This window comes from Triticum urartu, chromosome 7 (assembly GCF_003073215.2).
Source record: "Triticum urartu cultivar G1812 chromosome 7, Tu2.1, whole genome shotgun sequence".
Classification (NCBI taxonomy): domain Eukaryota; kingdom Viridiplantae; phylum Streptophyta; class Magnoliopsida; order Poales; family Poaceae; genus Triticum; species Triticum urartu.
The window spans coordinates 391,153,509-391,164,149 of NC_053028.1; the positions used below are offsets into that span (position 1 = coordinate 391,153,509).

The following is a 10,641-nucleotide window of genomic DNA, read 5'->3' on the forward strand; positions in this document are numbered from 1 at the left end:
TTGATGAGTGTCCATGTCCCAATATTATGACTATCTCTAATGAGTATAAATATAAATTAATATAGCTGTCAATTTTAAGACAGAGCAAAGTGTCAATGCATTTCACACCTATTGATTCATCAGGCTCGATCAGTCGGTCTGATCCTATAGTGTTTAAAATTGATAATTATGATGCATTGGTCCATATGGCCTTGTTTTTTGATGCATATATATATGATGTAGTTGATAGGCCTTGATCTCAACCTCTCAAGTTTATGTTTCCTTGTGTGTAGGTAACTTGTTATTTTTATTGCAAGCCTATAATGAATTTATTAGATTTTTGCTCCTATTGCCGTGTACAGTATGTCACAGGCTTGCGGAGCCTGTCATTGTTCTTAGTGTGCTGTTGTGATTCTTCAACGGTGTCAATGGTCGTGTACAGGTGTCTTTTGTAGTATAAAAAGGGCCACTATCAGCCGTAGGATTTGGATTCATGCTGTGAAGATCATGAATATATATCTTATTTTGCTGCTCTATGCCTCATTCGTGTACAGATTCCCCAGCAGTATTTTTTTCGTCTGCCACTTGCGACTGCCGGGTTCCTGATGTGCTTCTCATGCCCCGCAGACCATTGACCTGTACGTGGTTTTCGACGTGGCCACTGCCCTACTTCAGGTAAAATTTCACACTTTGATGAGGATTCATGAGCCCTGATTTGGGATAGACAAGTGTAGCATACTAAGTTCAGGAAATCAATTATGCGGCACGGCACCTATTAGGTGATTCGTGAACACACAACCAGGATGATTCCTATCCTACCTATGTTGTGCTTATTGCTTCCAAGCTAGTGATGGCGGTCGCAGGTGCAGTACCTGCTGGTTGTTACTATCGCTGGCAGTTAGTGTTCAACATCTATCGCTTTAGCACCAAGCGACTAAACAATGTTTTGGTAAAGCTTTCAGAAATCAGTTTGCAGTGTTGAATCAGTACACATCTTTTACCTTCAATTTGGTAGTATGAAAAACACATTAGTAAATCTGAGTAACTTTGACATATTTTCTCTATTAACTTGCACTGGATTGGTACCCGTGATTGCCTTGTACTTAATTCTGCTAACACTGATCTTGTTACTGTTAATTTGTTATTACCATGGTGTTTATGTTGTTTAGAATAAGATCCATGCATCAATTCTAAGTTCTCGTCTCTTTGAAGGGACACTTCTAGCTTCTATCACTCAGACTTGTTAACTATTGTTTCTTACTTTGTTAGCTACGACATATATTTTCCCCAGTTATTCTAATTCTTCACTGATTCATGTAATAGGATGACAGTGGAAGCCATGTTGTTGTTTTGTTTGTTCCCAGCCCTGACTATGGTCGTCGAGCGAGTCTGGCATGTTGTTCATCTAGTAGAGCTTGTTAGGAGTCTGAATCTAAGAACTTGTAGAGCTTGTTAGTATTACAATTGTAGAGCTTGTTACACTTGTAGAGCTTGTAAAGCAGTATGGTCTTCTGTATTGGAATGGATAGAGCTTGTATTATGTGATCTGGTTGCTCTTATTTAAGTATCATGTGTGTTTTTGTCTCCGAAAATCTAAATAATGCTTGAAATATGAAGAATATGAGTCTGAATTGATGGGACCCACTTACCACAACATGACAAATGGGAACCTGTTACTAGAACCTGACAACTGGGACCCATCTGACTAGTGGACCCTTCTTTTGAAAAAAAAGAAAAACTAAATTCGTTTAGACAAAAAGACCACAACCCAACAATAAAAAGGCTACAATATTGGGCTTGGCCCATGAACCTAACCAAAAATTGACACACAGAAAAGAACACAAATAGGCTGAATTGTTGGGCTAGGCCCATGTAGAAAATCGAATTGGACCGGGCTGAATCTTGTGCCACATCAGATTGCCATGCTGGATGCCTACATGGCCTGGGGAGGTTGCTAGTGACCAAAACGCCACAGTAGACGTATTTTGGTCATAAACGTCTACGACCATTCCAGAAGAAAGGTTGCTATAGTCAGTTTATGACGGCTAGCTTTTGACCTTATGTTTTTGGTCACAAAAAGGTCACAAATTGAAAACAGTGACCATTCAGTGACCAATAATGCTGGTCACAAGTTGACATATTTCTTGTAGTGTTTTTATGCTTGTTCGAGGTGCCAGCCCCAAAAGAACAAATATTTTGCTTGATGGGGTTGGCGGCTCCATAATTAATAGAAGCATCAAATTAGTCATGCAACTTGGGAAGACCAAGAACACACAAAAAGGTAATGAACAGAGGCTCGGAGCAGTGATGTAATAGCTAGCATCAGAAAATGTAGGGTAAAACGAACAAAAAGCAAGGGAACCACATGCTAGTTTGCTGATGTGTAATTAAGCATAGAGAACATGAAGCAGTCTGATGGAACCAACAGGTGACATCAGAACAACACCATTATCATACATATAGCATGCAAGAAGTAAAATAGTAGGCAGTAATATCTAGGAAGTACAATAATACTTAGGATAAAACTAAAGCATATTAACTATATGTGCACTGGTATGTAATTTAGCACATGTAACATGTTCACTGCCAGAAGTATGGCCCTACAGGTGCAAGCAGAATAACGCGTCTCATGAAAAATTGAATGACGCCCTGAAGAAATTCAAAGGTGCGGTGCTTATGCTAAGAAAGTGAATGTAGGCACCGACCGTTGGATAATAGTACCTGATTCTCGGCGGCGTATGGGTATTGTTGTCATACTTGATAGCTAAGGATCATCGATGGTGCTCGTGTTGCGGTTGAGTTTGGGCCGGCTGTTACCATCGCTAAAGCGGCTCCGGTGCTTTGGTTGCGGCGCCTGTCGACATAGAAGAAAGCTCATATGTGGTAAGTGAACAGTTGCACGATAAAGAAGAGAAAAACTGAAGGAGTACAAATCGAAATAACCTGATGAGGCTGTGGCGTCAGTAAAGCAGGGCCGGTGGAGTTGAATATGGCGTCTGTGGAGCGGGTCCGGTGCAGTGGACGAAGGCTTCGGCGGGCATGGTGTACAGTGCTTTCGGTGAGGTGGACCTGTTGCGGCGGACGAGGGCTTGTATGAAGGGCCAGCGATGGGGCGGACGAGGGATTCAGTGAAGGGCCTACACTGTGGTGGGCGAGGGCGCCGGTTAAGAAGATCCGGTGTGGTGGACCATGATGGCGGTCAAGGAGATCTGGAGCGGTGGACAATCCAGTCGCTGAAGCGGCTCCGGTGAAGTGGAGAGTTGGCAGTTGGGGGTTCCAAGGTGCAGAAGGTAGATCCGGCGGGGTGTGAGGTCCAATGCTGCAGCGGAGGACTAGATTCGGTGACTTGCTGTGGTTGGGAGGGGGTCGGGGAGGGGAAGGGGAGGGGCTCTCGGGAAGAATGTTGGGGGCAAAGAGGGGAAAACAATGGAGTTACCAAAGCAACCCTTTTCCGTTCATGTGGCAGGGGTAAAACAGGAATATCACAGGACTAAACTTTCGGGCGCGAGATATTTCGATGTGAGTGGGAAGTTTGAAAGCTTTTGGCGCCTGAAATTATAAGTGTTCTGCTCTTGTACGGCCGACTATGATATCATAGCCGAGAATTTATTTGTTTTGCACGCAAAAAAGTGCAAGTTATAAAAATCAGTGTCTCCAACTCGAAACTTAGATTGTCCATTTAATTCAAATATGGATCATTGACCTAGTACAAGCAAATGCGATCATACGGTCCAATTCAGATGAAATTCCAAATGTGTTTATCCTAAATATGATGACAAAAGCAAAAATGTGTGTGTATATGAATAAAGTGGATGATTAAAAAGTTTGAACATGCCCGTATGTGTATATATCTAGGTTTGATATATGAATTTGAAATCACGAAATCCCGGCTTAAAAAATGTACCTCTGTTTAAATGAATTACAAAAGCGAATGATGGAGTCGAATTCCAAAATTCCAATCTTAGGTTTGTAATTCTGGTGCATCAAGGTATATCACGCATGTTCAAAAGTATCGTTATCTCATAGTCCAAACTGTGAAACAAATTGATCGACCATGAGTGCACACACTATTGACCATATATATCTCAATTACGCTAAAGTCCCTCAAATATAGACACCTCACTCTTTATCTGAAGCCAACCCCCCCCCCACACACACACAAGTCGTTCTCTCCCCCAGACACGAACACACGAGCACATCAACACCCCCCCTCTCTTCTAAAGTCCGGACCCCAATATAGGTCTCTATCACTTTGTCCCTTGGGCAAGCACACATCTCTTCCCCCACTCTCTAGGTCTTCCGGCATCTCTCTTTCCCAAGCACATGCACTATGTAGAGTGTATCTTTCCCATACACACAAAACGTCGCCCCAAACGTCTATCTCCCTAGCTATGTGGTTCTCGCACACTCACCTCACACACCACACCACTGCAAACAATACTCTTTGTCTCCTTGTGCACCACTCTCCTCTTTCTATCTCTCCCACATGCGGACCCGCCCCAGCTCTTCCCTATATACATATATTCCATGACTCTTTCCATAGCTCCCTAATGTATCATCGTTCTCAATCTCGCATGTTGTTCTCTACACCATCTATTCTAGATCTCTCATGAAGTCCCTATCACACACACGATGACTCGCTTCCCTTGCGTCTCCGTACATAGGCCAATTTCGAACAACATCAACATTGTCTCCCTATCTATACGCCACTTATGGATACAAAAGACCCCTCTCTCCCCCCTCTCTTCCTCTCTCTCTCTCTCTCTCTCTCGCTCTCTCGCTCTCGCTCTCACACCCCTTTCCCACACACACTCGATGTCTCTTCCAAATAGTTTGCTCCCCGCCCGCACCCATGTTATCCCGCTACTACACATGCCTTTGTCTCTCTTTGACACACATGTCACACCATTCCCCCTTCCCTTATACTAGGTTTACATCATTAGTGGTCTCTCTACTCCACATACACACACTCCCTCTCACACACAAACGCGCACACAAACACACATAGACACACACAAACACCCATCTATTTGGATCCTTATTTTAAGACACACACCCTTGCATATTCTCTCCAGCTCTAGGTATGTATATACCCCCCTCTCTAGCTCAGATGCACACCAAAATTCTCTATCTATCTAAATCACACATCTCTCCCCATGTCCGCATGTGTATCTCACACACTCACTCTGTGATTATGTCTATGTGTCTCCACGTTACACAACACAAAGCCCCATGTACATGTCTATCTCTATCCTCCACACACATAGACACAAAAAATCTCTTATCATTGCCTCAGTCTCTAGACATATACACATGCACACACACTCTCTCTCTCTCGCAAACACGCTCAACAAGGGTTTCCCCGTGAATAACTTACCGTCTATTCATCAACAGTCATGGCAGTACGATGAACACGAGATGTGAAAAATAATAAATCTACACGTGCGTAGGCCACCTAGTATGACTACTAGGACTAGAGCAAGCCGAAAGCGCGCCGCCGTCACCCTCTCCTTATCGGCGACGGGAAAACATTTGTTTTACATAGTCGAGAAGTCATTGTGCTAAGGATCCACATGCTGAGCCGTTGAATAGAATGTAGATCCTAGTTTACGAAAACAAGTATTGACAATACGTTTGTATCTCCATACTTATATTTCTTCTCTTATAAAAAACCGAGTTGGTGATGATGGTACACGTACCATCTTGCAATATAGACTGTCTGATCTATATCTGATGGATGGAAATTAAACAAAAAGATACCCGCACCTCTCTCCACATTTTCAGACAAGGCCTTCCCTCGTTCATCCTTATCTCGAACAAACTCGTTGTTGAGCAATTAAAAAAGGAAGCCTCTGGAACAAACTAGCCTGGTGGTCGTTGCCGGCGTCATCCATCCCCATGCCTCCGCTCAGTCCGACCACCAATCACCACCACGCCCCACTCCTCTTCACCTTATCTCCTCTTTCTCGAGATGTCATTAGTTTTTACACATGGGATTACTCCTACATGGGTCAATCACAACAAGTGTTTTATAAAAAAATGCATCTTGATGTTCCGTGCAATGCACGAACATCTTGCTAGTACTCCTACAGAAGACTAAGTTGGTGATGATGGTGTGTCTGCCATCCGTCATTTCTGACCATTAGATCTACATCTAACGACTGTAAGGTAAGTCGTTGCCTTTTCTCACCAACATCCCACTTCTCTACCAATTTGCATAAAAACCCATAATTAGTATCTTAAAACCAACCAAATCCCTCCCTCACCTCACCAAAACAGCCCAAGGAATATATTCTGATTGAAACATAATATATCTCTAGTGATATATGTATATCAAACTTAGAGTGTTTTGTATCAAGTTTGTGAATAAGTATTATTCTAATTATGATCCATTGCAATGCACGTTCCATAGTTTTGAGTTTTCCATCAAGATATTAGTCACTCATGATTGATATTTACTTTCAATCACGTACACATGGGAACTATATATGTAACTAGCCTTGCTTATTGGCTTCCAAAGCTTAACTTTCACTCCTACTTACAATATGTAGAGTATTTAACAAAACACTACCACTTTCAACCATCCCTAGGAAGAAACTATTGTAGAAAAAATAGCGAAAACATACCAAAAATTTCTTAATCCGCGCCAAAAACTACTTCCTAGTGCCGATTAGGCTCGTTTGAACCCGTTTATGATAGGGTTGGCCCACATGTCCATGCTGACGAGGGAGCTTAAACCAACACATTTTGTTTGACCATTGACACGAGGGGCCCACATCTAACCTTCTATCCTGTTATTCCCCCTCAAATCATTATTTTTCCTGAACATTGCTTCAAACAGTATTGATGCGTGTTCGTTGGTGGCACCGGTGATGAGCGAGTTGGCCGCCGCTCTGCCGGACGGGCCGGACACCGCACAGGCCTCCGCGCGGGTTGGCATGCTGGCCTGAGAGTGACTCATGCATGAGCAAGCCGTCGGGCTGGCCTTCGCTCGAGCCAGATGGCTGGCCTTAGCGCGGCGCGTGTGAGCAAGCCGCCGCGCCGCCGTGCCAATCTAGCTAGCAAACCTTGCACACAAGCAGCTGGACAGAGCTATCTTGGCTAGCTAGCAGCCGCGAGCGCCAGCGGTTTTGACCTCGCCTTCTGCCGGCGGCGGTAGCTGCGTCCCATGGCCGAGGATGGCTAGGTGGACAGGCTGGAGGTAGGAGGTCACTCGGGGATTTTTGTGCAGACTGACATGTAGGTCCCACAAGTCATAACGCCTGACTTGCCGATCGAAGAAGGCGTTGACTTAAGGGGCGACATGGGTTGAAACGTGCCTATAACGACACTTTGTAGAGTAGTCATTTCTTGGTAGGGCTGGTTGGTAAGGGCATGTACAATGGTTGATAATGTAGTCTTGTCTTAAGTCTGCAACATATGCAAGTGGTAGTAGTTTCTTGGCATTATTAATTAGTGGTTTCTTGGCATTATTAGTGGTTTCTTGTAAGGAACAATGTACTACTAGCGACAAAAGGCGATTCTAGGTTGCGTTGTACTCCAACGAGTACTACTAGTGGTCGCGGGAGTGTATACCTCGTTTTGTGGGTCCGATCCCGGCCGAACGCACATCGACCTTTTTTTACATAGTAACTTCGTTGTGAGCCAATATTGTACATGTGTAGTTTGAATTTTGAAGTCGAACGGGCGTATCGCACCACAATCTGGGTGCACTGGATAGCCCAGCCACATGAACGGGTTTTGCTTCCCATCATCTCGTGGCTCGCGTGCTCGCCCTAGCCGCACCTTGCTTGCAGCTTCCTCATCAGCTAGTAGCATATTTAAACTAGCACCTCCCAATTAAGCCCGACGAGTCAGGAAAGCCTGGCACGGCATTGGGAACTGTGCAATATGGCTCTGTACGTAAAAGTGCTAGTACTCTACTACTATGTAGCTTGTGGCATTGCACGCATGGACTTCACTCCATTATCGGCTCTATAAAAGAAATTCCTCTTGACGTGATTTTTTTTGTTTTGAAATGGAGGCAAAAGCTTTGCCTCATCTCATTCATAAAGAAGGAACTACTAACAAAGTTCAACGAGATCCATTACACCTCCACAAATGAAGCGAAAATCCTAGTCTCGCTGTATCAAATAACTCAAATGTGTTGCCCCCACAGTAACCATCGCTGATAAACAGGCTGCTAGTGTGTGCGTGAGAGGAGCGGCTGAGTAGGCCATCTACGCACTTGAATAGAGCACCGAGAGTACCCACTACACAGGTGTACTTTCCCTGCATTGATAGTACAATGATGGTTCTAGAGAACAGTACTAGCTACCCTCCACTTCCAACTGTAGCTCCTTGGCCCTGAGATTCAAGCGTTCAAAACTAGTGCACTATACCAAAAGTACAGTACATCGCACTACTAGTTGAGAAAGTAGTACTAGTACTGCTACAGTATGAGTACATAGTAAATAATAGCCTCACCCCTTCGCTAAGGAATGATCGAGGAGCTACAGTTGGAGGGACGAGGCCCTGCGGTTACTACGCTCTTATCTCCTCCTCGCCAGTTCCCCTCCCCCGAAGAGAAGGCAGTTCGTCGCTGCTCCCATGGACTCGCTAGACGGTTCTCCTCCTCGTCGGGGCTGGGAGACCTTGGACGACGATCCTCTGGGAGAAATCACACGCCGCTCCAACGTCCTCACCGGCGCAAGACTCGGTGCTTCCTGCACAAACTTTTTCAAGACGCTGCTTAAACAAGCTTGGGAAAAGGCCATGCTTGTTGTTCTTCCATGCGTCCTCGAGGAGAAGGTTCTTCTCCGGGACAATCCTTCGAACAGTCCATCGCTCCCTAGCCATGGTTGCACATTGACTCCGCTAGAGTTGCCGACGTTGAGAGGTAGTCGGATTTTGTCCGATGAGCAGGTCAGTCATGGAGTTTGATCATGTAGTACTTAGTTATTCCATTTCCATCCCGTAATTTCTCGGCTGCCCACCGTCTTATATATATGTCTAGGTCGGTGCCAACGAAGATTGGCTTGCATACCTCTGGCTGGATACCACCATCATTTTGCACAACATCCACAACAGTGCGACCGTTCCCGTAGACCCCTTCTCCACCATTGGGATCGGCCTTCCGGACTGGCTGGGCTTGAGTATGTATGATGATGCCTACATGAGATTGAAGAAGATAGAAATTGCGGACCCGCCGACAAAGCGACGCGGTTACGACGATTACTATCTCATCGTGGTATTCGACATAAGGATTGCCATCAATGCAAGAGGCAGTAACGGCAGAGGCTGGCGCATGTTGGCCGCGACAGATTTGTACCCCTACACATTCGAAGATGCCATGCGCCATCTAGGACGCATCTTCGCGGTGACAAGCCAGGGGACTTGTTTCATTTGGTTGCCATCCTACGGTACGGGAGATTACAAATGGAATGCACAAACCATCATTTTCATCCCTAACAGTACTCCATTATTTTGCAGGGACTAGTCATCCCCAATCAAAATAAGATCGCCGATCCTGGATGTGCATTTGCATCCGTGATTCAGTCTAACCTGGAACCTTGTAGCTGACTTTGGCATATCGGGATCAACTATCTTAGCAGTCGTTACCCATGGTACCATTGATGTGCAACATGGTCACACAATCTACCATGATCGGACCGTCACCATCTACCCAAGTATTCCATTTAGTATTATATTTTTAATCCTCCCGCCTTCTCTTTCATTGTTGTACTACTTACTAGTACTAGTAGGAGTACTTTTTACCTTGGAGGACGCGTATAGCTAGCTAGGCCCTTGAAGACTTGAACCCACTAGCTGCCATCATTTTTGTTTTTCCATGTCTTACTATCTCATCCATGTAGCCAAGAGTGGCTATATATAATAAGTTGGTTACTTTACTTCCTCCATACCGGAGTAGTACTTTTTGCTGCATAATATTACTGACCGCCATATTTGAGCACAACATTATTATGCATGGACCTTGACTATGTACGTCACCATGTGTCTAGATCTGAGATGCCACGTGTACCAGATGAACGGCGCCGAGTTCGACCATCGTGACGCTACGTGGGTGCCGAGGAACACTCTTGGAGAATACTCGCTTTTCATTGGGGACAACTACCCCATTGTGGAGCAGATGCCACCTTCCATGCATGACACCGAAGGCCTACCGTTCATGAAGCATGGTTGTGTCTTCAGTGTGCACCGCCAGTTGAACGACATGCTGGGACACGCTATCCTTGATTTATACCGCTTCAACTTGGATGAGTCTCCATCATGTGGAACCGGACTAGAAAGTTGCGACAATGATTCCCGTTGCCCACCGCTATGGATCATGCCATCCATGAAGAACACCTAGGACTGGAACCTGGAGGAGGACATGTAGCCCATCTATAATGTGTAAGTGGAGTATGGTAAATTGTGAACGGTAGCGCTGTGAATATATGTAGACTAGTCGTGCACAAATTTATCACATGAATTGGAGATTAACTTGTGTGGCATACTGGCATTCGTCCTTTAGAATTTATTACTAGTAAATGTGTTATGTGTATGTGCAACTTGTGTGGTTAATGCACGGGCTCCAACACGCTCTTTGAGAAAAAAAAGGTGGCACAACTTTGGATATAGGTGACGTGGCGGCATCATACAGTAGCATCGTTCGCTATAGTT

At 44.9% G+C, this 10,641-nt stretch overlaps 1 long non-coding RNA gene across 1 annotated transcript; it reads left to right on the forward strand.

Moving 5' to 3' along the window:
• Positions 1 to 575: 575 nt before the first annotated feature.
• Positions 576 to 1,516, forward strand: LOC125525655. The gene is made up of 2 exons (XR_007291382.1): positions 576 to 654; positions 1,303 to 1,516. It is a non-coding gene; the product is annotated as an uncharacterized LOC125525655 (long non-coding RNA).
• Positions 1,517 to 10,641: the final 9,125 nt, after the last annotated feature.